At 32.1% G+C, this 24,765-nt stretch overlaps 1 long non-coding RNA gene across 1 annotated transcript; it reads right to left on the bottom strand.

Annotated features, from left to right (window-relative positions):
- Window positions 1-11,910: 11,910 nt before the first annotated feature.
- Window positions 11,911-17,418, bottom strand: LOC145955820 (uncharacterized). Its single transcript, XR_014432539.1, has 2 exons — window positions 15,384-17,418; window positions 11,911-12,362 (listed from the first exon to the last, which is right to left on the bottom strand). It is a non-coding gene; the product is annotated as an uncharacterized LOC145955820 (long non-coding RNA).
- Between the last annotated feature and the right edge of the window lie 7,347 nt (window positions 17,419-24,765).

Genomic DNA, 24,765 nt, shown 5'->3' with positions numbered 1-24,765 from the left:
ACTTATTTGCAGGAACATGTGACCAACAGACAATATATATGTCTAATTTCTTATCAACATCGGAGTATAAAATATGATATTGATAATGAAGCACTCGATTGGAGACTATTCCATGCATATCACAAGTATTGCATTCATCACATTGCTAGTAACTTTAACCATCGACTAAAGGATGCCAAACTAAACAACAACATGTAAAGTTAGGTATGACATTGTATAATTTAACCTTTATTTATGTTATTATTATAACATTTATTATACTTGTTCATTGAACATAATTTGTGAATGGAAGTTACACTTCATACAAGCACATTTTTATATCGTAATTTGGAAAAGTCTTGTGAATCCAAACTTGATGTATAAAGGTGGATTAGAGATGTAAGACCCACACGTGCACTCTTCTCCCTTCCCTTTTCCTGGCACCATTTTCATTTTCTCCTCACTCTCTATTCTTTTGTTCCAAACTGCTGAAACTCCCTTGTTGTGTTGTTGTTTCTGAAGGTGTTGAGTAGAGGTGTGAGTTTCTAGCTGGAAGCATGAATATTCCTCTTCTTCATCTTTCTCTTCCCTGGGATCAAACCCAAATTCGTCTTCCTAAGGTAAGGGAAGCTACTGTTTTTGCTAAATTCGTGCTGAGTGTAGCATGAGGTGAGGATTGGGTGTTGTGTTTGGAAAAATTTGGATGAATGGTGTAGTGAGAGTTGAAAAGTTGGGTTTTAGGGAAGAGTTGAAAAGGTGATGGAATTGTGTTGTTTGATGTTTGCATGTGGTATTTTTGAGGATTTCTAAGTTACATGTTGTGTTATGTTATGAAAATGTATGATTTCTTGTGTTGGATCTTCTACATTGATGTTTTTACATGAATTGGGTAAACTTGCATTTCTGGTTTTGGTGAAAATAGTGAAGAACATAGATGCCCTCTGTCTTCAACTGTTGAGCCATTTGAAAGGTTTGAGCCCTTTGGGGACCGTGTGACAGAGGGGGATCTCTGGAACCAAAGGGTTAAGCTGTTTTAAAGGGTTGAGCGCTTTTGAAACGGCTAAGCCATTTTAAAGGGCTAAGCCTTTGGGGGGTCGCGTGACAAAAGGGGATCTCTAGAACCAAAGGGATAAGCCATTTTAAAGGGTTGAGCACTTTTGAAAATGGTTGAGCCATTTTAAAAGGCTAAGCCCTTTGAAGGTCGCGTGACAGGGAGGATTCATGGAGGCAAAGCGCTAAGCGCTTTGGGAGGCGCTGAGAGGTTTGGTGCTTTCCGAATTATACTTTTTTTGTCTTCATGAAAATTTTAGTCTTGGATGTTAGCTTTCCAATGGCGCTAGAATCACCTAAAAAGGAGGTCTAGAACTCCAATTATGACCTTTTTAGTGAGCAAAGGTCAAGCTGTCAGGATTTAGGCTATCTGTTGCGGTTTTTACATTTTTTTAACACGGTAGATGATGAAATTAGGAATTGATGTCTTCATGAGAGTTGTAGGAAATCTTCTTGTCTTTCATATGAGATAAGTATGATCATGATAGTAGTAGTATAACTTCATATATGTTATTTTATGTGAAGGATGTCACTTCACAATAAGTGATTTGGTTAAGTTGAAAGTTGTTTTAGGTGCTTAGGTTGATTTATGTTGTTTATTTGTGTAAGTTGGCATGATAGATGAATTTTAAACTTGTTGGTTGAGTTGTATTATGTGTTGAATATGTTGTATGTGTTGAAGTTATTTACAAGTTGTGTATTGATCTATTATATGTTGGAAAGATGATATTGTTGAAGCATGTTGACATTAAGTTGTTAAAGTTGTTATATGTTGTGTGTTGACTATTTATATGTTGTAAAATATGATGAGATGATCTAGTTGTGAGTTGTGAGAAGCATGATGTGAAGTATGTAGATGTGTTGAGATGATGAAAAGATGTTACTTTGTGATGGTTGAGCTATTGAGCTATTAAGTTGTCTGTGTTGTTTAAAGTTGAAATGAGTTGATAGTTAAGTTGATGAGATGATAACTATGTTCTTGTGCTGTGATGATGAGTTGTTGATCACTAAGACTAGGGGAAATATTTTCGAAGTTGTTCATCCCATTGTGCGAATTGAGATAGTTGTGGTGTTTTAAGAACCCAATTTGTTGAAAACCCTCCTTGAGAAGTTGTCCCTTGGAGTGGATGATGTGTTGTTCTCCTCTAGGACTTAGTTGGTCCCGTGTGTGGGCAAGGTCGAGGCACATGTTTATGAAGCGACCATGGTATATGGGTCAGGTCGAGCTATACCGATTACAAGCGGCCAATTCGAGTAAAGTACGAAGTCAGAAACTTAGTTCCTAACCGAGTATCAGAGGGTTGTAGTATTTGGAAGATAGTCAGTAAGCTAATCTCATAGGTGGCTTAGTTGAGCTAGCTAATGCCATGGTAAGCCTAAACCCAGTTGTCCTATCCTAACATAGTATTATACTTCCTTGTTTAAGTGGCAAAGTCTGAGAAACTGTTATCATGTTATGGATTTTTATCCAAATTTGTTGTTTACCTGACAAGCCCAAAAAAGTTATGTGTTGTCAGTTCTGTAGGACCCAACCACTTAAACTACTCACCGTGTGTTATAGGAGATCTCTAAGCTGAAATATATGACGACACATCTATGTTGATGAGTTGATGTTGTGATGATATGAGTTGTATGTGTGGATGTGTTGTGAAGGTGTTGTTAAGAGTTGTGTTATTTATGTGTTGTGTGTTGCATGTTGAACTAGTAGATAATGATAGTGATGTTAAGTTACTAGTGTTATAAGTTGTTTTCCTATATATATGTGTTGTTTATTTTCACTAGTTTACCTTTGCATGTTTCCATGTGATTTGGACTACGATGATCATACAATATATGAGAGTAAGGCAAAGATAGAATGAAAGATAGCTGCTAGAAGTCACACGAGGTGCCTGGAGTGGATGTTTTTGTTTGCTTGCTTAACAACTTGTGTTGTATATATTCTTATTATATTATTTTAGTATATATTACAACAGTATGTTATTTTATTTTGCAGTATGACGATTATGACGAGTCATTTGTATCTAAAGAGAAATAGTGTATAACGTACCATGTAAATAGATACATATATGGATATATAATGACAAATTTATCTAAATATGTTAATCTAAAAACTAAATATTTAATATATATATATATATATATATATATATTAAACATATATAAAAATGATAGTAGACCAACAATAAATAAATACCTGATAGTAGATAGATTAACAAAAAAAAATTACATAAAAAGTAAATGGTATAATAGTTAAAAAGAAAATATTTAAGACACTAGTATTTATAGCGACATCATAATAAAAAAAATTCAAAATACCTGGTTGTAGATCAGCAAACAAAGAAGTAGCAGGCAGTACCAACCTGAAGATAAATATATATATATATATATATATATATATATATATATATATAATTAATAAAAATTGAAGGTAATAAAAATAAAAATAATATTCATATATAACTGAAATTAAAAATAAAAAAATCATAAAATTAAGATGATGTAGTCTATAAAGACCAAAAAAAAAATAGTAGGTACTGGAATTGAATAATAAAACGTGTGAATGTGCGGGAGTAGGAGGGACCCACTTGGATAGGGCGCGGTGAAAATAGCTGCCAAGGCTGCATGTGACAGACACGTGATGTCCGTGTCGCTATGGCCAATACGGGTACCAAAAATAAAAGCTATCATCAATAGCCATCCAATTTTTTTTAATAAAAAAATTGATAAGTTAATTAAAAATATAAAAAATGAATTGTTTTGTTTTGAAATGTTTAAAATATAACAACAATTATAGTTTTTTTTTTATAAAAAAATCGCTGTGGTCAATAGTTATCCAATTTTTATAATTTGTTTTAAAATAAAGATAAGTTGATTAAAAATATATAAAAATGCTATTTTGAAATCCATAAAAATATTAAAAATAATATAGACAAATTTTTAAAAATATCGCTATGGTTAATAGTGATCCATAAAATATCAAGAAAAAGAATGGTTTTTTTTAATAAAATAATTTTGATATTTTTATTATATAATTTTTTTTATTTTTATTCTATTATAAATACATGTTAATTGTTAGTATCTAAATTAACTTAGTAGAAAGTAAAAGTATACTTAAAAAATTATAATTAATGTTTTTATAAAGATTGAAAATAATAAATAAATAAAAATAAAACTCAACTAAAAAATTGACAATTAAAAAAGAATAAAGAAAGAATATTTTGACAAGTAAATTTGAATACTTAAAATAAGATATTTAATAAATAAATAATCGTGACTTTTAATATTTATCATATAATAAATTGGATTAAATATTAATAAATATAAACGTACATTGTTTTTCTTTCATCCTCGGTTTTCTGCTTTTCACCTCTTTATTTATATTTCTATCACATTACTTATATTATATATTACATGCATTCTTTTTATAAGAAATAAATTATAGTTTATTTTATACATAACTATTTTTTCAAAAAAAAAAATTAAAAATTAATATTTATTGATTTGATTGATATTGTAGTTGGTCTTTAAAATTTAAAATATCAAATTTAAGTATTAAATTTGATAAAAAAAATACAATATTAAAAAAAATAATCTTAATATAATGTAATCAATATCTTGAAAGATACGATTTTTCAACAAAATTGTGATACTTATGAAAAAAAAAAAAAAAAGTCAAGAGATCTCCCTAGAGAGAATTGTCCCCAAGCTAAAAAAAAAATTGGCATCGGAAGAAAAAGAGTAATTAAATCATTACAATATATTTCTATTTCTGTTTTTTTTTTTAACGTTTTGGTTATTACAAATTTTTTAATTTAATTATCATTTTATAATATCAACGCAATACTAAATACTTTTTCTATTATATCTTTAATTATTATTTATGCATTCTTTAATTTAACTTTTCCTTTTCAATATTAGTTTCATTGATGAAAATTTAAAAAGTTCAAAGATGTATTAAAAAGTTATATAAATTTTTTAACAAAATTAAATATATTAATTATATTTCTTAAGTCTTTTGTCAAAATCTTAAATGAATAAAGTATCAGTAATCACTGTAAATGTTTAGATTTCACAAAATATGATTAAAAATAATAAAATTTCAAAATGCATAAAAACTAATACTCAATAAGTGTTGTATTAAAGGGAATGCTTTTATTTTTTTATTTAAGATTTATAAAATCTTTATTTTTCTTAAAAAAAATTAGTTCAAATCATTTAATACTTGTGTTATTTGACCTTAAATAAGAATTAAAGTTGAATCTCTAATTTAAATATGAAATCAAATTAAAAATATATTTTTTTATTATAAAAGTTGATTCAATGAAATAAATTTATACCTCCTTATATAATAATAAAAAAAATATAAATACTTATTCTTATCTTTATTATAAAACATAATTTAGAAGAAATTGATAGTATTTTTTGAAGTCTTATATCATTTATATAAAAAAATCGTTTTTACTTTTTTACTTTTTATCTTATTGAATAATAAATATTATGAATATATGTATTGTTCGACAATGAATGATAAGAGAATTTGATAAATAAATATTTTCTCTTTCTTGTTTCATTTCTTAAATTCTTAAATTATTATTTATTAATTTTATTAATATTAATACATAAATTTTGATAAAGAGTAATATATTTACCAATTTCATACAAATTTAAAAGAAAAGTAAAAGTGATAATTTTGTTTTATTCCTAACTAATTATATAAATCCTTAGGAATCTAGTGTTTTATAATAAAAACAGACACAAGAGTAAAAAACATTTTTAAATGAATAAAACTTGTTTCAAAATACATTAATATAAATTTAATAGTCAGTTAATATGAATATTTTTAAATTTTGAAATCGAAGTAAGTAGGTAATGTGAACCATTGGTTGGAACTTTGGTGCAGCGTGACAAAAGCGACAAAGAGAAGGGAAAAAAATGAGTATAGTAAAGAGAGAATGTGATTGTTGAGTGGTACGAGGGAAGAGCATCGAAATGAAGAATGACAATAAATACGACTACCCTCGGTTGCTGCCAAAAAGCAACATTAAAAGCTGCAAACCTCTAGTCACTGCATTTGCATGTCATGTCAGAGATCACATAAATCTACTGTTCAGATTAGCTCTATGTCCCAAACATTGAAACTAGTTTTGCCCATTAATATTCTTTCTCCCTGCTTCCATTGCCACGTGTAATCTCTTAATTTGTCCTCCAATCTTTTTCTACTAACAATATTAAATATTTTACACCAATGTTTTTCTCTTTGTTAAATATTGGGTACTTTTTAAAATAGAAAATATGATGAATAAAGTATTATTGAAGTTCAAACCATAAAGCTTAATTTAGTTCAACAAAGTTATCTTTTTATCGTGTTAGAAGGTATTAGAATAAATTAATGAAGCTATAATTTGTTAGTTTAGTTTTTTTTTTTTGAGAAAAATTAACTGAGTTATGTTATATTTCTCCTTTATCAGATGACTCATGTATATAAATTCTTAATTTATTTGAATACGCCAGTTAGAGAAGAACTGGTATTTTGATTTTTCTTTTGTGATTTGTAGGTATCCATATTTTGATTGAGATTTTATGCAATGGAGCCTAGGTGTAATCTGGAACTCATGCTTTTGAACATAATTCAAATTCAAAAGTAAAAAAATACATTTTTCCTTTATTATAGAGATAGGTTTAATTATATTTCTTTTCCTCTAAACTTACGGTAATTTTCTTTTGTCTTTAAATTTATAATTTGTTTTTTTAGTTCTTGTAAGTTCGAAAGAAAAATGTTTAATTTTTGTATATATATATATTTTTATCTATCAAACTTAAAATATAAGTTTTTAGTTCTTAAAATATAAAAATTATTATTTTAATCTCTTAAATTTAAAATTTATAATTTTAATTCCTATAATTTTAAAAATATTATTTTAGTTTATAGCATGCTTGTTATTTAAGATAATTTTATAATATTAGTTAGTTAATGTGATGTTTTTATTTAGTAAAAAAAAAATGGTGTGACAAATTATTAATGACATCTTAGCGGAGAGACTAAGATAATAGTATTTTGAATTTTGGGAGCTAAAACTACATTCTAAATTTAAGGGATAAAAGGACAAGTTTTAAATTTCAAAAACTAAAATAATAAGTATTTTTTTATATTATAAACACTAAAAATATAAATTTTAAATTTTAGTAAAAAATATTTTTTAAATTTAAAAGAATAAAAACATAATTAAGTCTTAGAATTCTTTTGATACAGGTGAAAGAGTGAACAAATAAGATAGAGAGATGAAATAGTGAAGAAAAAAATTTGTAATAATTTAAAATCAAAAAAATTTATTTATGAAGAAATAAAAAATGTAGTTCATAACTTTTTATTTCTTCACAAATTAACGCAAAAATTAATAATACACACTTAAAACACATTTGTATTTGAATAAAACGTTATTACATTTGAATAACACATTCCTAAAATCGTTACTCACGCTAAAAAGTTTTTATTTATTTGGATAAAAAAATATTTAGATACTTTTTTTTTTCAAAAACATAAACTTACATTCAATTAAAATTAAAAAAGTGTATGTTTGGAAGAGATGATTTAAATGGGTTTGTGAAAATTGTGGTCGGGATCCATATGAATTTAATTTCATTTTCTTAAAGGTGGATATGAGTAAAAAAATTTAACAAAAAAAATATTGACAAGACTACACCAACACTATTATCTAAATAGATAGTTAGTAAAAAGTAAAAATGTAATCGTTTAAATAATATATTTTTACATGAAAATCTAATTGTGTAAAACATATTTTTAAAATATCAAATTTTCACTATTTCTCACATAATTTGTAACACTATGAGTTATGATAGTATTGTATTGTTCATAGTTGTTTATATTAATTAAGTTGAGTTTTCAGAACTGAGAGACTTGAGGGTTTGAGGATTCCTTCAGAATTTTATAAGTGTTGTTGAGAGGGTGTTCTCTAGGTAGACACCTAGTTTGACCCTAGTGAAAAAGTATATAAGATTTCTGTTTTGAGCAAAACCTCATAAACTTTTTCCCCAACTTTCTAGATAAAGGATTCTAGAGAGAATCTAGTTTGTGAGCTCTTTTTCTCTCAATCTTCTTCTCTTCTTCTTCTTCTTCCAATTCTCGCCTAAGATTTTATTATTATGATTCAGGTGGTGGAAACCTTGAATCAAATGGCTGATTTAGTGCGGAGCTTCGATTCTCCTTTCTTCTTCCTTGGGTTCGTGCTACTTGAGGTAAGGGAAGCTAGATTCTTGCTTTTATGGAGTTGTTGAGTTGTTGAAGGTGGTGTTGGCTATAACTTCCATGAATTCATTTCAAATTCATGGATGAATGTGGAACAAATTAGAGAGTGTTGGATGTTGAGAGTTGAGGTTTTAGGGGTTTTGAGAAGAATGTGATGATTTGAGTTGATTTTTGGTTGCCTGCTGATTTTACGTGCCTCTATGGATTTGTAGTGATGTATGTAATTTTTGTTTTGTGTTGCATGCATTGGCCTTCTGCTAGATTTTAGGTTATGGTTTAAAATTAGGATTTTCATATGCAAATATTTGATGCTATGTCAGGTGCGCCTTTAAGGCGCCAAGCACTATTATAAGTCTGAGGCTCTATGGCTCGATCACGCTAGGTGTAGGATTGGTGATGTCAGGCGTGAGAAGAGAGACTTGTCTCAAGTTGGAATAATGTCGAGCATGGTTGAATGGCGCCAAGCATGGATGTCTTGAGAGCTCTTTGACTTGGTGTCGTCGGGTCCATTAATGTGTGGCACCTAGCATGGCCAAGCCAAAGCTCTTTGTCTGGTTTTCGCTGGGCATCATGGTGATGATGTTGGGCAAGACTTAATTAGGTAGTGACTCTTTGCCTAAGATGGGGCTGGACATGGTGTTTTACCATGCCAAGCGTGAGGTCCTAGGGGCCTTTGCCTTAGCAACACTGGGCACAGGTTGTGTAATGTTGGGCATGGGTGAGGCAAAGAACTCCTTGCTTGGATGACGTCGAGCGCAAGGAAAGTAGCATCGGGCGTGATTTGTTAAAGAAAAATATGATGATCCGGTGGATAAAGTGTTGATTTCTAGATTGATTTGAGTTGGTATATGATAATGTGACGTATGAATTATAGAGATGAAGTAGTATATGATGGGTTAGTTGTGAGTTATACATTGTGTGTTGATCGTGTTATGTGTTGATTGTGTAGTTATGTTGAAAATATGATGTGTTGTTGAGATACATGTTAATCATAATGTTGTAATATGAGTTGAGAAGTTGTGTTGACATTGTTGCCGAGTTGAAAATATAATCAGTTGTTGTATTGTTGAACCGTGTTAACCATTTAGAACTAGAGGAGATGTTTTCAAAAATTGCTTATTCCATTGCGGGTAGTGTGTTGTGGTGCTTCGAGAGCCCAATTTGTTGAAAACCCTTTTTGGAAGTTGAAGCTTGAAGTGGATGTTGTGTTTTTTCTCCTCTAGGATGTTGTTGGTACCGTGGGTGGATACGGTCGAGACACACGTGTATGAAGTGACCATAGAATAAGGGTCAGGTTGAACTATATTGATTACAAGTGGCCAATCAAGTAAAGTACAAAGCCAAAAACTTAGTTCCTAGCCGAGTATTAGAAGGTTGAAGTATTTGGAGGATAGTCTGTGGATTAATCCCATAGGTGGCTTCGTTAAGCTAGCTAATATTGTGGAAGGCCCATACCAAATTGTTATATCCAGACATTAGTACTCTAATTCCATGTTTAAGTGGCGACATCCAAGAAACTAAGTTGTTATGTTGTGGATTTATATCCAATTTGTTATTGATCTAGCAAGCTCGAAAAGGTCACCCTATGTTGTTAATTCGGTAGAATCAAACCATTTAAATTGTTCATCCTGTGTTGTAGGAGTTCTCTTAGTTGAAATGTATGACGATGAATATGAGAGGTTGTGTTGAGCATATGATGTGTTTGAGTTGGTTGTGTTGTCCAATGCCATGTTGAGTTGAGATGATTTTGTGATATTGTGTTGATCTGTGATGAAATGTGTTTGTTGTGTTAAAGAAAAGTTATAGTGTTGATCTGTGTTGTATATTGTGATACCCTATTTGTTGTGTTGTTAAAGATGAGTTGATGTGATGTTTCTATGTTGTATACATGTTTATATGCATATATGTTATTCCTTTTTACTATAGTTTACCCTTGTGTATTTCCATGTATCGTGAACTACGATAATCATATATGGTATGAGAGCAGGGCAATGATAAGGTTGGAAGATTGCAATGGAGGCCATACACTAGCCTTAGCTAGATGTTTGTTTGATTTCTAGTGGAGGTGGTTCTGTGTGGATTAGTTGTAGAGATGCTTAACCAACACTTAGGATGTATAGTTTACTTTTATTGGATTACTTTATTTATATTACACATATCTATGTAGTTGTTTACCCTCATAGGTATGTAGTATAGTACATGTTTGTCGTATCTTTAACTCTATAATCTTAAACTAGATGCTTCCTTTTAATGCTAGTAGTTTAGCCGTATAGTGTAGGGGCTATGTCAGATCGTTACAAAATCTCTCTACCAAATTTCACACTGTTAAATCAAAAGACGATCTTGGATCCCTCAAGTTTTAATGATAACAAAAAGAAGATTTCCTTTCAAGCAAAGTTAAATATCTACAACTATATATTATATCAAACGAAATATGGAAAACATATATCGTTTATAAGATAAAGAAAATCAAACGAAGCATATAGTCTGTCTCTATGCATTAAATGTATACTTCCAAGTGAGACTAACATTAAGTTTCATTAAATGTTTTATTCCTTAACAGATCGAACAAGAAAGAAGTCTTAGAACTCTCGAAATTTGTTAAAGAAGGAAAAGACAAAATATCCGTCAGAAGTAAAAACAAAAATCTTGGATATCATAAAAAATGCTCTATAAAAGACTATTTTGTGCTGACTTTAATTTCTCTCCACTAACATTGCTTCTATCATGCTCATTTTAGAAGGAAATGATGATAAATAGCCTGCTAGATCAAATAAAAGATACACCTTTTGCTAAAAGGCATTTAATGCTTGCATTAAATGTATCAACGGTAATTTATAGGATCAACAAAGAAGATAAATGAAGTAACTCGTGAGAAAAATTACGAGTTCAACTCAAAATTATTGCAATGATTATCTTCTCTGAAGCTATTATAAAATGATCAAGTCTTCAAAAAATGAAGTACTGACATATATAAAACAGAAGAGATAGAAGTGATACACATCAAGAATTTTGTATAAAGAAACATACAAAATATACAAAGCAAAAAAACTACAAAGAAACACTTATTGTAAATCTTGTATATATTTCTTTGTAGATTATTTCTGCTTTCATTGTTAATTACATCACGTCTAGAAGAAATGAAACAATTCTGTAATCATCCATTACCTTTGTTGTAAGGGTTGAGTCTGAAGAGGCTTATGTGAAAGAATACTTAGTGTTGAGCCTGGAGAGGCTTGTTTGAAAGAATACTTAGTGTTTGAGCCTAAAAAGGCTTAGTTGAAAGAATACATGGTTCTAAGCCTGGAGAGGCTTGTTGTTCAAAGAATACTTTGCCTAAAGAGGCAAGTCAAAGACTACTTAGGATTGAACCATAAGTGGCTTGATAAAATAATACTTATAACTTTGCGGAAGTTAGTGGAACTCAATCCGGTTAGATTGAGAATTAGATGTAGTCTCGGTGGTTGAGACAAACTAGTATAAAAATCTTTGGTGCTTCATGTGATTCTTCTCTAGTTCTTCATTTGATAAGTTATTTTATTTTCACTAAACAAATGTGTAAATTTTTGATACACACTATTCAATCCTGCCTTCTATTGTTTGTCAAGGATCTTAAAAAAATCACTGATTATTGCCCACTTGAGGTAGAAACTTTAAAAATTAAAAACCTAAAACTCAAGAATGACTTAACAAAATTTATAGATGGGTCTTCTAAATTAAACATACTTTTAAGACACAAAAAACTATCATCTGATAAAAGTGGTCTTGGTCTTGAGTCTGATTCAAAGACATTTTCAAATAGGCCTAAGTCTAACTTCTATGCTAGTTGAAAAAGAGTAAAACCTCTAGGTAGACAGAATGGGCCAACTAAGGCAAGTGGGACTAACATAAGACGACCCAAAAAGATCTAGGTACCAAAATCACAAATCATTCCCATTACATATCTCCTTGGTGGGAAGAAGGAATGATTCAAGCTGGTATTTGGAGAGTGGTTCTCATGACTCATGACGGGAGAAAGGTTTATGTTCTTAGACCTCCAACCACATGAAGGATATATGTCTTTTGGAAGCTGCAAAAGAAAGATAAAGGGTATAGGTAAGACATATCAAGTAGACAAATAAAGGCATCCACCTTCTTAAAAATTTCATAATGGATAATTACAAGCATATGCATACTCCCATGCATTCGTTTGTGGGGTTATCAAAAGACGAATCAGGTAAACCAATAAATCAAACAATCTACAAAGGTATGATTGGATCCATACTTTATCTAACTATCAGTAGGTCTGATATTATGTTCAATGTTTGTCTATGTGCTAGATTTCAATCTAGCCCCAAAGAGTCTCAATTTGAAAGATGTAAAACAAATATTTAGATAGATTGTAGATTCTAACCTAAGTTTATTCTATAAAACAAATAACAATTTCATTTTAGTGGGATTGTGTAGTGCAGACTATGCTAGGGACAAAATTTAAAGAAAGAGTATAAATGAAGGATGTAGTTCACAACTCCTATGGATATATTCATATGAAGTTGATATTTTTACAAAAGAATTTTATTGAAAAATCTTTTAATCTACTTTTAAGATACCTATTAGACTAAGACGATAATACATCATCTCATTATGCTTCATCTGATCATTTTAAATGATTTATCTGATTATTGTTAAGTTTGATATGTATCGTCCTATCTTCATTAATCTGACACTTTTATGTTTAATAAATATATGTTTTTTCTAAGGTCTCAATTGAAGTTTTCAAAAAGGTATTATACACATTAAAGACTATTAATTGCAATAAATCATTAACGAAAAAATTAACACGTAAAAAAATGGACATAACAAAAGCGCATCTTGTCAAGCATGTAGTCACCTCTATCAATTATTGCCCACCAACCACGACATGCAGATGTGTGTATTTTTCTTTGTAACTCAAGTCCCTCAAAACACTTAACCACTCACTCTGTCTCTGCACTCATCACTATTCATCTTCTTCCTTGCAAAACACCTTTTCTCTCAAAACCCCGAGTGCAAAATGGCCCCAAGAACCATCCCCATCGATCAAAAAGTGCATATGGAGGAGTACCTTGAGAACATCTTTCTGCCTAGAAGGAAGATTATTATGTAGAAGATGTAGGACGAAGGATATCATGTAAGGCTATATCTAGACAATGCTGGATGAACGAAGTTTGTTGAACTCAAGTGTGACTGGTTCCATGTTCCTTATACCAACTTCTAGGCGTCAACTATCCAGGAGCCTCTCTCAATCATCGACACAGTGGAGAACATCACCATTCATATTTCTCCTCTAATTATAGCCATAGTCTCATACTGCAAGGACGAAGGAGAAATTTACTCTAGTGACTGGGAAACTGTGATTACCCAAGCCATTGTAGGTTCCCTCATCTACAAAAAATGGTCCTCATCCATTTGAAAGGAATGAGTTAAAGAAGTTTCTCAGGGTTGCCAATGTGACTCCCCTATGCAAAATTTCCACAACCTACTTTTCAACACATTTCTTCCCCGAACCGGCTCTAGAGACCATGTTATTGACCTGGACAAGTTTTGATTCTACTTCCTCATGCTTGGAGAGAAGATCAATCTTCCAACTCTGGTTTATCAACATTGGAGATCTTGCTTTGCACAATGAGGTAAGAGGGCACCCATTCCCTATGGAATGGTGTTCACTAAAATCATTCAAAGGGTCAGGATTGACACCTCTGAATTAGAGGTTAGCTTTGAAAGAGGGAAAGTCTCTATGAATACCCTCAGACGAATGGGCATTGCCCATCTTTTTTAGTCTGTCAAGCGTAAATACTTGAAAGGTAAAAGTGGAATAATATCAAGAGGAGGATCCCCCTCTAAAGAAAGTTGTTCCTAGTACATTGTTGTTGCAGGTGCACAAGTTATTGGTGAGAGTGCATTGTTGTTGCAGTCTTGGGCGTGGTATTGCATGCCTTTCATGGCACTATAGGTCAATCATCCACAAGGACTATATCCTCTTGCAATTAGGTATATAAAATTTAAACATATTTTTGTCCTAGTTGTAGTTACTACTACTTATTTACCCACGTCATAGATGTTGTACCAAATGGAGTGGTGGGGGCTTGAGGCGTTTAGGGACACCAAAAGGTGACTTAGTCGGGTATAGGTTAAGAATTGATCACATGCAAAATACAAAGTTATATATATTTCCTTTAAATTGTTAATTGTCACATATTAAGACATTAATATTTATTCCTAGTTTTGTAGTTTCTTTGGATGCCTTATAGAGGTTAGAGCACATACTGTCAAAAAATGCATTTAAAAATTCAACAATGTGAAATGCTTGTACCCCATTAATTTGTTTCACAGTGGTTGAATGGCAACAAGTGGATAGGATAAAACTCCAATTTGGTTTATGCTAGGATATACCATAATTGTCTATAAATTTGGATCAACAACATAAGACATCCATGCAGGAAAAGACCTACAATAATTGGGTAGAAGAACATACCCACTACTAGATCCAACAATGGATGAAATGTCGACAAAACATTATAGTAAGGCAAACTGTCAATGGCCATTTATCCCATATAGATGAATATATGGCATGGTATAGACAAAATACAATTATTTATTTGTTTGTGCCCCAACAATTACAAGACCCATGAGTTGTAAAAAATATTGATGTTGGCCAAATGTCACAAGCATCAATAGAAGTGCCAACACAATGAGAGTATCCACAACAAAATACAACTCCAAATCCCAACCCCATCATTATTGATGATATGCATAAACGATGGTTGAGAATCACAATGTAATTCACTTATTAATGTAATTCCTCCATCATAACAACATCTTGATCACTACCATGATAATTATCAGCACTTTCGCATCAACAACAAAAGAATTTGTTAATAATCTATTTGGTGCAAATGTTGCCACAACTAGCTGCAACATATTTGCAAAGTATGTAACCTAATAATGTTCCATATTTTAACCAACATAAATCTTATCTTCAGCAAAAGAAAAATACTTCTTCTGTTATTGATAATTGTCATGAACTTGTCTTGCAAGATCAATAAATTGTTAATAATGAAAACAATCATACACAATATCGAAGACAAACTCGTCCTTGTGGCAATCCTCCGCGAAAAAGAAAATTGTCCCCTACCACGCTTTCCATGAAAGTGATTGCTAATGGAATGAGACAACAGACAAAGAAAACGTTTGGAGATCTAGGCATTTTTTGTTGTTTGACAAAATATACACAAAATGCTTGGATCTTAAGCATTTTCTATGTATTCTGCTACATGTAACACCCTAATTTTCTAAAAATAAATATTATTAAATAATGAGTAATTTTGTAATTAAATATTATTAAATTATATTCAAAATTATTATTTGGAATTAAATATGGAGAATTATTTTAGTAAATAAAATAATAAGATAGTTTTATTGAATTAAATTTATTTATTTAATTTAATGGGAAAATGGAAACAAGTCGAGTTGACCCGATTCAGTGAGCTTTTAAGAGAGGAGTTATGTAGAGTTTACCTTAATCTACCTCATTTTACATCTTGGAAGAACTGAGAGAGAAGGAAGAGAAGGAAGAAGCTATGAGGAGAAGTGCTCAGATCGTCTAAAAATTAGTCAAATTGTTTTAGACCATCACAATAAGGTACAAGGGAGGGGAATAAGTTCATTACAAGAAGGGATGGGTAGCAAGAGCAATCCCTAAATTCCTAAGATTTTCCATTTTTTGTTCTAACGTTGCAATTGAAGATTCAATTGGGTTTTATATTGATTTATGAATGTGTTTGTTGTATTGTTTGGTAAAATTGATGATCTGGATGATAATTGAATTCATTGAGATGTCTCTGTGAGTTAGGGTTCTTGAGTAATTTGATTATTGTTAATTAGTATGTAAATTCATGAATTAAAGTTGTAATGTGTTTTTGGGTAAGAAATAAGTATTTATGACTGATTGGATTGGTAAACAGAAGATTGTATGATTCTTATGAATTTTGTTGATGTTCCGTTCATGCTGTGTTTCTGGAAAATCCGTTGGGTGTTGGGCATCGCGCTTGCATTCATACTAATGAATGTGAAACCTAGATGAGGTTACGACGGGTGTGGGATGTATCACACTGGGCGTGACAAATTTGGTGAGTCTCTACCTTGCCTTAAGGCTGGGAGTGACTTAGTGACGCTGAGCGTGAGAGAGAAATGGTGCTCTTTGTTTGCTCTTAGTGTTGGGTGTGAGTGTATGAAGTCGGGCATGAAAATATTATGTACCCTCTACTTTGGCTTAGAGTTGGGTGTGGCCTGGTCAAATCCTGGTGAATTGTATATGTCCAGTAATGATTATTGTATGAATAAGTATGGATGATGTGTATTTGGATGAGTTGATGTGCAAAATGTGATTCGATGTGGAATGGTTGTAAGATGTGGCTCTATATCTAATTGTGCATTGGCATGGATAGAAATGATGAATGGATGAGGTAGCATGACATGAGCATTTGTGAATATTGCATAAACATGTACCCTAGCCCTAAGTGGTGATTAATAGGGAATGTCATGAGTGGCAATTTTATTATTATACACTAGTCATAAGTGGTGATTAACAGTGTGACGCCGGTCATAAGTGATGTAAACGGTGAGGCCATGCGTGGCAGTGCCTGAAGAGATTGATAAAGTTTGTCCATTGTGCGACATTCTGAATTGATGCTTCTTAGGAGGTGCATAGCATTTGCACTGATGTGAGCATAAGCATGATGCATGAACTGTATGACGATGTAATAGTGGTGATATTAATTGATGGATATATGCGATAATGACACTATTGTGATTGGTTGTTACTAGAGTTGTATGGGTTGATTATATGTTGGGGTGAGATTCTTTCTTGTGTAATATATATGAATAACTATTTTTCTCACCCATATACATTGTGGTTTATTTTAGGTAATGATGAAAGTGATGAGGGTGGCACTCAAGGTGCTAAGAGTTGAAGCGACAAGTTTGCTCTAATAATGTGACATCGGGGTAATGAGATTAGAATATGATTCTATCTTTTCATGTTTGTTACCATTTCCTTTCTTATTTAAACACTGTTGAAAACATTATTTTTTTTTATAATTATTTAAATTTGGTCGGATGTTATGAGATGGATTACATGTGAACTTATTTTACCTAAGTTGTTAATGAATTTCTTCCTTATTTAATTGTATTATATGTTGTGGTGGAATGGATGTCACATTACATCCCAAAACGGATTAAGCATTAACAAATAATGCATAGGACTTTTAGCGTTTTCTGTTACACATCTTGCACGTGAGATAAGAGTAGGGGTGAGCAAATATTCCTAGGCTGCCCAAAATCGAAGTAACCCAAATTAAAGATGTGTTGCGAACAGGATGGGTTTGGGTCTCTGGATTTTCGGGTTTGGAAAATCGGGTTTTAATGGGTTTTGATGGTCGAGTTCGGGTTTAAATATCTTTACCTGTTGGTACCCAAATCTGACCAACACCTTTCAAATGGGCTTAAGCCTTTCAAATGCGTTCAACCCCTTTCCTACTCCGCAATGGCCACCTCGAAGAGTGTGATTCTGTCAAAGTTGCGGCACTTGGTGGAGGAGTTCCACCCGCTGCGAGAGCTGGTGGGGAGGGTGAAGTGGCTATTGCACTATGCGAAGGCGGTAGTACCAATGGAAAAGTCAGGTCAGGTTGACGCGAACCAGGTGAGGGGGTGCACTGTGCACATGTGGGTGGAGCTAATTAAGGATCGATGAGGAGGGGAAGGTGAGGGTGACGGTAGACAACGATTTGAAGATCACAACACTCTTCTCAGCATGCAGAAAAGGACCAATGGTATGTTTGGAAAAACGTTAAGTTGAACGTAACCTACGTTTTTTCTAATCCATGAGTATAATTACTTTGTCATTTGGAGCATCGAAATGTGTAAAAGCTCATTTTAAAATATTGAAACAGAAAATCAAACATGCTCCAAGTAGTTGACGGTCTAACCCGATTAAACCCACCTGCCTGATCCAAGACCCGACAAACCCGAATCACTGTGATAGCCAAAAATGGCCTGAGTCCTTCTTTTATCGATTTGGATTGTGCTAAATATTTTCAATCCCAAATCCATCTGAATCAGTGTTTTAAAACCCGAACCGACCCGGCCGGTCGGACCGGTTGAACCGGGAACCGGTGGTCCAGCCGGTCCGAATCTGAAGTTGGATCGGTTATGCAGTCGACCCGTTTCAAACCGGATTGAACCGGTCAATTTTCCGGTTCAACCGGTGAACCAGTGGGTCAAACCGGTTCAACCACTTTTTTTTTTTTTTTTAAGGGACCAAAAATCACAAAAATAATAATGAAAATTGAATCTCTTAATGAAAAAGTAAGGAGTCTTATTAAATATAACAATGACTACTTGTTTTAATATATTTGTTTGCAATATATACAACTTAAATAACTTTTATAGTATATTATTAATTTTAAATTATATATTTAATAATTCAATATCTATGTAAATATTACATATATTATTTTGTGATATTAATTACAAGCATATTATATATGTACATATTATTTATATTTTTAATTTGTATTAATATACCATTTAATATGTAATTTTTTTATGTATTTTTTTACAAAATAAAAATAAAAATAATTTTAAATAAGATAGAAAAATTTAAATTTAAAATAAGATATAAATTTATTAAAATTTATAAGTATAAATATATTTAATATGAATATTTTTTAATAAAAATAAATAAAAATCGAGTCATGCGGTTCAACCAGTGATCCACCGGTTCAACCTTTGACCCACTGACCCAATACCTTAACCGGTTCGATGACCGGTCCGGTTTTTAAAACTATGATCCGAATCCACCCCGAGTCCAAGCCTAAATAATAGTGTTTTCTTATTAAATGTTTATTTAGGTAAATAATTTTTAAAATAACTTATATTTAGTATTTTAATTTATCTTGACCAAAAAGCCAATTTCTGCAATCTGGCATTAATTTGACAGAATATATCTGATTTCTTGTCCGTTCGTTGTGTAAGTTTCCTCTGGACAATAATAAAAATTTGAAAAAGAAAATGATGTTAGATTTGAAAGAAGCGAAGAAAAAGGCAAAGTAACTGCACATGCAGCTGCTACCTTAGCGCCGCTAAAGGATTCACACATCGCTTTCAACTGACAGATGGCACATACATACCTTGGTTCGCGCACAATGTGCATTCAATTTTTACCACCATGCCTTTGAAAAACTGTCTCAACCTATTCATTTTCTTCCCTCTGATCTCTATTTAATGTAACAATTTAATATTCTTTTCTTGTGGCGTCTATTCAATTTGCTTTTAATTTTATTATGACCTATTTAGTGTTTTTGTCACATATAAGCTGCACAAAATAACTAACTAGTGACCGTGGCAGAGCATAAAATAAATGTTTATTAACTATGTATAACTTACTGTAATTCTATGAAGATTTGGTGCATTAGGGCAGGACCTACAGCTATTGTTGTTTTCATCAGAATCAACGAAAACAAATCTTTTCCAATCCACTTTCGAGTTTCAACCTTGCTTTGCTTGGGACAGGAAAAAAAAATACAAAGAAATGAAAAAAAAATGTAAGAATTAATTTACAGAAAATAGAATAAATTTTATAATTATTTAATCGAGTATACTTAGATAAGAAATAGAGAAAAATTAATAATTTAAAATTATATTTAACTATTCTTTAGTAGAATTAGAAGAAAAAAATAATTAATATATAAAAATTTGTCTTTTTAAATTTTTTTTAGTAAATCTCGTCTCTTTAGAAGATTTTTTTTTCTCTATGAACTTACTTCTATTTATTTTCAAATTCTCACAAATAACTCATCTCAAACAATTTAACTATTTTAATTTTTTATAAATCATTTTTATTGTCTTTTAATCTACTCTAAATCATGCGACCAGACGCAATTTAAACATATTTAAGACGGAGTCAGAAAAAAAATTATTTGGTGTGCCTAAAACTTGTCACATGATGAACAAAATGACTAGTTTTTAAATTTAATAATTGTTTAAAATTTAATCTAATGAAAAGAAAATATCATATATCCATGAAAGTAAATATAAATATTGATAATAAAAAATGTACAAATAGAAAAACATTTCTTATAAAAAGTCTAGATCATAATATAATATTCTTCTGTTCTTGATTTGATGTAATTTTTTCATGATTTTTTTTTCTTATAGTGAATCATTTGAAGCGTGTCATAAGAGTAGGCGGAAATGGACAACATTATTGACTTCTTTCTTCTTTTTTCTTAAGATTGATGAAAGAACATTAAGAAAAATATATTGAAATAATTAACCTTAATTTTTTAATTTAAATACAACAATTTTATAAGAACATGATTTAATTTCTTTTCAACTTATTTTTTTATTGATTTTAAGGATTAAACTAAATTATTTTTAATCAAATCCAATATTAAATGAGAGTTTTTTTATAAAAAAAAAAAACTCAAACTAAAATGACTTACGCCTGTAAAAGGATTTTCTTATTTGGAGATTCAACAACCATGAGAGATAAAGTTAGTCTAAGTATTCTTATTTTTATTTTTTTTATATTAAAGAATAAGTGCATTTGACGCTAGATCAAAACTTAAGAGAATTTGGTACAAAATTACTCTTTTTTTTTTGCTTGTGTAAAATTTTATTAATTTTTTATTCAATAAAATTTAATTGAGTCTTCAAAATAAATATTCTTAATTTGAGAGATATTCGAATATATAATATAATATATAACTCGTAATATATTTAAATCACCTAAAAAAATTGTTGGGGCGTAGCAAGTTTGTTGAAGAATTGAAAAGGAAGGATAAGACTGCATCAAGTAATGTCACAAGTGCAGTAAGAGAGCATTCCGTCATAAGCGTGATTGCAGAAAGACAATTAAACTTTTTGTTGTGTTTGTGTATATGTGATCGAGTAAGAGGGTTCAAAATATGTATAAAAAAAATTGTTTTCTATAAATAAAAGAAGGTAAGATTATATTTGATAACTGGTAGATAATAACTGATAATTAGTTCTTCCATACGCTAAAACTTAATAATGGTGTGGAGAATACTGGGGCTGTTTGGTTTTAAAAATGTTTTTATTTTTATTTACATTTTTTAAAAATAGTTTTCCTTTGTAATTTTTGAAATTTAGAAAATATATTTGATTTAATTTTATATTTTCTAATTTTAAAAAATAGAAATGATGAAAATGTGTTTGATTTACTTATTTCCAATAATATATTTATAGTATAACACTATACTTTTTCTTAAGTATTGTTAATTTTATTGATTGGGTTGTGGTATTTTGGTGTTTATTATTGAAAAACTTTGAGAATTTAGGGACTCTTGTGAGTATTAGGTGTTTCGAGGATTTCTTTGTGTGGAGATCCAATTTAACGATAAGGGGAGAGTATATAATATTTCTTTTAGGAATTGAGTTTCATAAGTTCATTCCTAAGAATCCTAAAGAGATGAACTAGAGAAATGAGTCTCATAAGCTCTTCTTCTTCCAACGAATTTAGTAAATATAGTTTTGGGATGGTTGCATGTTAAGTATGAGTTTGGATTTGGGCCGTTTGAAGTGTTTATGTATGTTATCTTGTGTTGCATGTTGGGAATCATCTAAGTTTTAGGTGGATTGAACAATTCGTGAATTTACAAATACAAAATTCACCATCACGTCGAGGGTGCCTTCATGGCATTAAACGTGACTCAAATTAGGGACCATTTGTCTTACTCGCACCAAGCATTAAGTTGAATGGCATCGGGCATGAGGAGAAAGATTTCTCTTTGATTTGGTCACGTTAGACGTTAAGTTGAATGACGTTGGGTGTGAGAAGAAAGAATCGACTTTGCCTGAATTAACGTCGGATGCCAATGGAATAATGTCAGGTATAAGTCAGGTAAATGCTTTCTTCTTGAAATGGGGTTGGGCATGGACTAGTAGCTATGTTGAGAATGCTTAAAGCATGGAGTTGCAATGTGTTGATTGACTAAGGACTAGAGGAAAGGTTGTTTTTAAATTTACATATCCGTTTTGAGGATATTGTGTTGTGGCGCTTCAAGAGTTTAATTTGTTGAAAAACCTTCTTGGGGGAAGTTAACCCTTGGAGTGGATAATTGAGTTTCCTCTAAGACCTTAGTTGATGCAGTATGTGGGCAAGGTCGATGCATACGTATATAAAGTGACCAAACTAGAGTAAGGTACAAGGTTGGGGGCCAAAATCCTTAACTAAGTACTAGAAATGTGTAGTATTTGGAGGGTAATTAGTGGGCTAATTAAATTGGTGACTTAATTATGCTAGCTAATGTTGTGGTAGACTCACACCCAAGTTGTTCTACCCCGACGAGAATACTTGATTTCCTAGTTTAAATGGCAAAATATGAGAAACCATATTGTTGTGGATTTTATCCAAATTGGTTGTTGATCTAGTTGGATTGAAAAGGTTGAGTTGTCAGTTTGGTAGGGTCAAGCCACTTGGACTATGCACCTGTGTTGTAGGAGATCTTCGTAATCGAATGCATAACGATGAATGTAATTGATTTTGTGCATATGTAGTTGGTTGTTGTGCCTTTTTGGTTTAGTTGTTGAGTTGTATGATACATATGCAGTGTTGTGGTGTTGTGCAAGTTAAATGATAAGTTGTGCATGTGATGTGTTGATATTTATGTTGTTCACTGTAACGACCCGCTTGGCCATCACACTACAGAACAACACCACACAAAAGTAGAATATGCATACATAAAAGAGTATATACATATATCCCACCTGAGGCTCAACAAGTCAAAGTATATCTAATACTAACAAAATGATACACCAAGGTAGCCTACACAAAAAAACAGCTCCAGCCACCACCTGTGACACTGCTACTACTCTCCAGCCTATCCCTGCTCTGCTCCCATACACAGTATGATCATCGCAGTCTAAACCACATCAAAACATGCAAGGGTAAGCTAGTGAAAATAATCAACATATAGATATAAACAACTTACAACTTTAACAACAGAAACAACATTTTCAACAGTTCAATGTTCAACACATAACAACACCCATCTTAATCACAGCTTCACAACACCACAACAGATATGCAACCAAATCATCACAAGATCAACACATCAACAACTTATGCGTCATCACGCATTTCAACTCGGAGATCTCTTACAACATGGGTGAGCGACCTAAGTGGCTAGGCTCTACCGAACCGACAACAAAGAACCTTTTTGGGCTTGCTAGGTAAACAACAAATTTGGATATCAATCCACAACTTAACGGTTTCTCAGACTTTGCCACTTAAATAAGGAAGTATAGTACTATGTCAGGATAGAACAGCTGGGTTTAGGCTTACCACGACATTAGCTAGCTCAACTAAGGCACCTATGAGATTAGCCTACCGACTATCCTCCAAATACTACAACCCTCCAATACTTGGTTAAGAACTAAGTTCCCAACTTTGTACTTTACTTGAATTGGCCGCTTGTAATCGGTATAGCTCGACCTGGCCCCTATACCGTGGTTGCTTCACACATGTGCCTCGACCTTGCCCATACACAGGACCAACTAAGTCCTAGAGGAGAACAACACAATGTCCACTCCAAGGGACAACTTCCCAAGGAGGGTTTTCAACAAATTGGGCTCTCAGAGCACCACAACTATCTCAATCCGCACAATGGGATGAGCAACTTCGAAAAAATATCCTCTAGTCCTAGTGATCAACAACTTATCATCACAACTGAATCAACTTACAACTCAACAACACAGCTCAGCTCAACAACTTAAACAACACACAACTCTTCAACTCATCATCTCAATCAAATTTCAACTTAAATAACGTAGTCAACTCAACATTAACAACACAATTCAACCACATAGCAACTTCTCAATAGTGTTCAACATGTTTTAGCAACAAAGCAACTTATCCAAAATCATACATATAGTATTTCTTCACAAATACACAACTATGATTCAACACACAACTACATCTGCTCATCATATCACAATATTCAACATTTTCTCAGTCATAGAATCAAACACATTCACGCCTGGCGCAAGTAAACTCGCGCCCGACCTGAACCCAACCCGAGAGCTCTAAAGCTCTCCCACGCTCGGCGTATCATCATCACGCCTGACGTGTTGGTAGGCAGAGACTTCCAAGAGTCTCCTAAGCCCGGCGTGCCAAACTCGCGCTCAGCACAAATCAGGCAGAGACCTCACCAGGGTCTCACGCCCGGCGCGCTCATGCTGCGCCCGATGCCACCCCAGGTAGAGACCCCCAACGAGTCTCTACGCCCGGCATGCTCAGAGCACGCTTGACGCCTTATCAGTAACCAAAATTATAAGACAAACATCTGATATCGCGCCCAACGTGGTTCTCCCCACGCCCAGCGTGATTCATTCAAAGACACCCTATTCTCAATCGTGCCTGGCGCGACTAA

This window comes from Cajanus cajan, chromosome 3 (assembly GCF_000230855.2).
Source record: "Cajanus cajan strain Asha chromosome 3, NIPB_CcT2T_4, whole genome shotgun sequence".
Lineage (NCBI taxonomy): Eukaryota > Viridiplantae > Streptophyta > Magnoliopsida > Fabales > Fabaceae > Cajanus > Cajanus cajan.
Note: the sequence above shows the minus strand (reverse complement) of the source record. Positions and strands in the feature narration are given on the sequence as shown.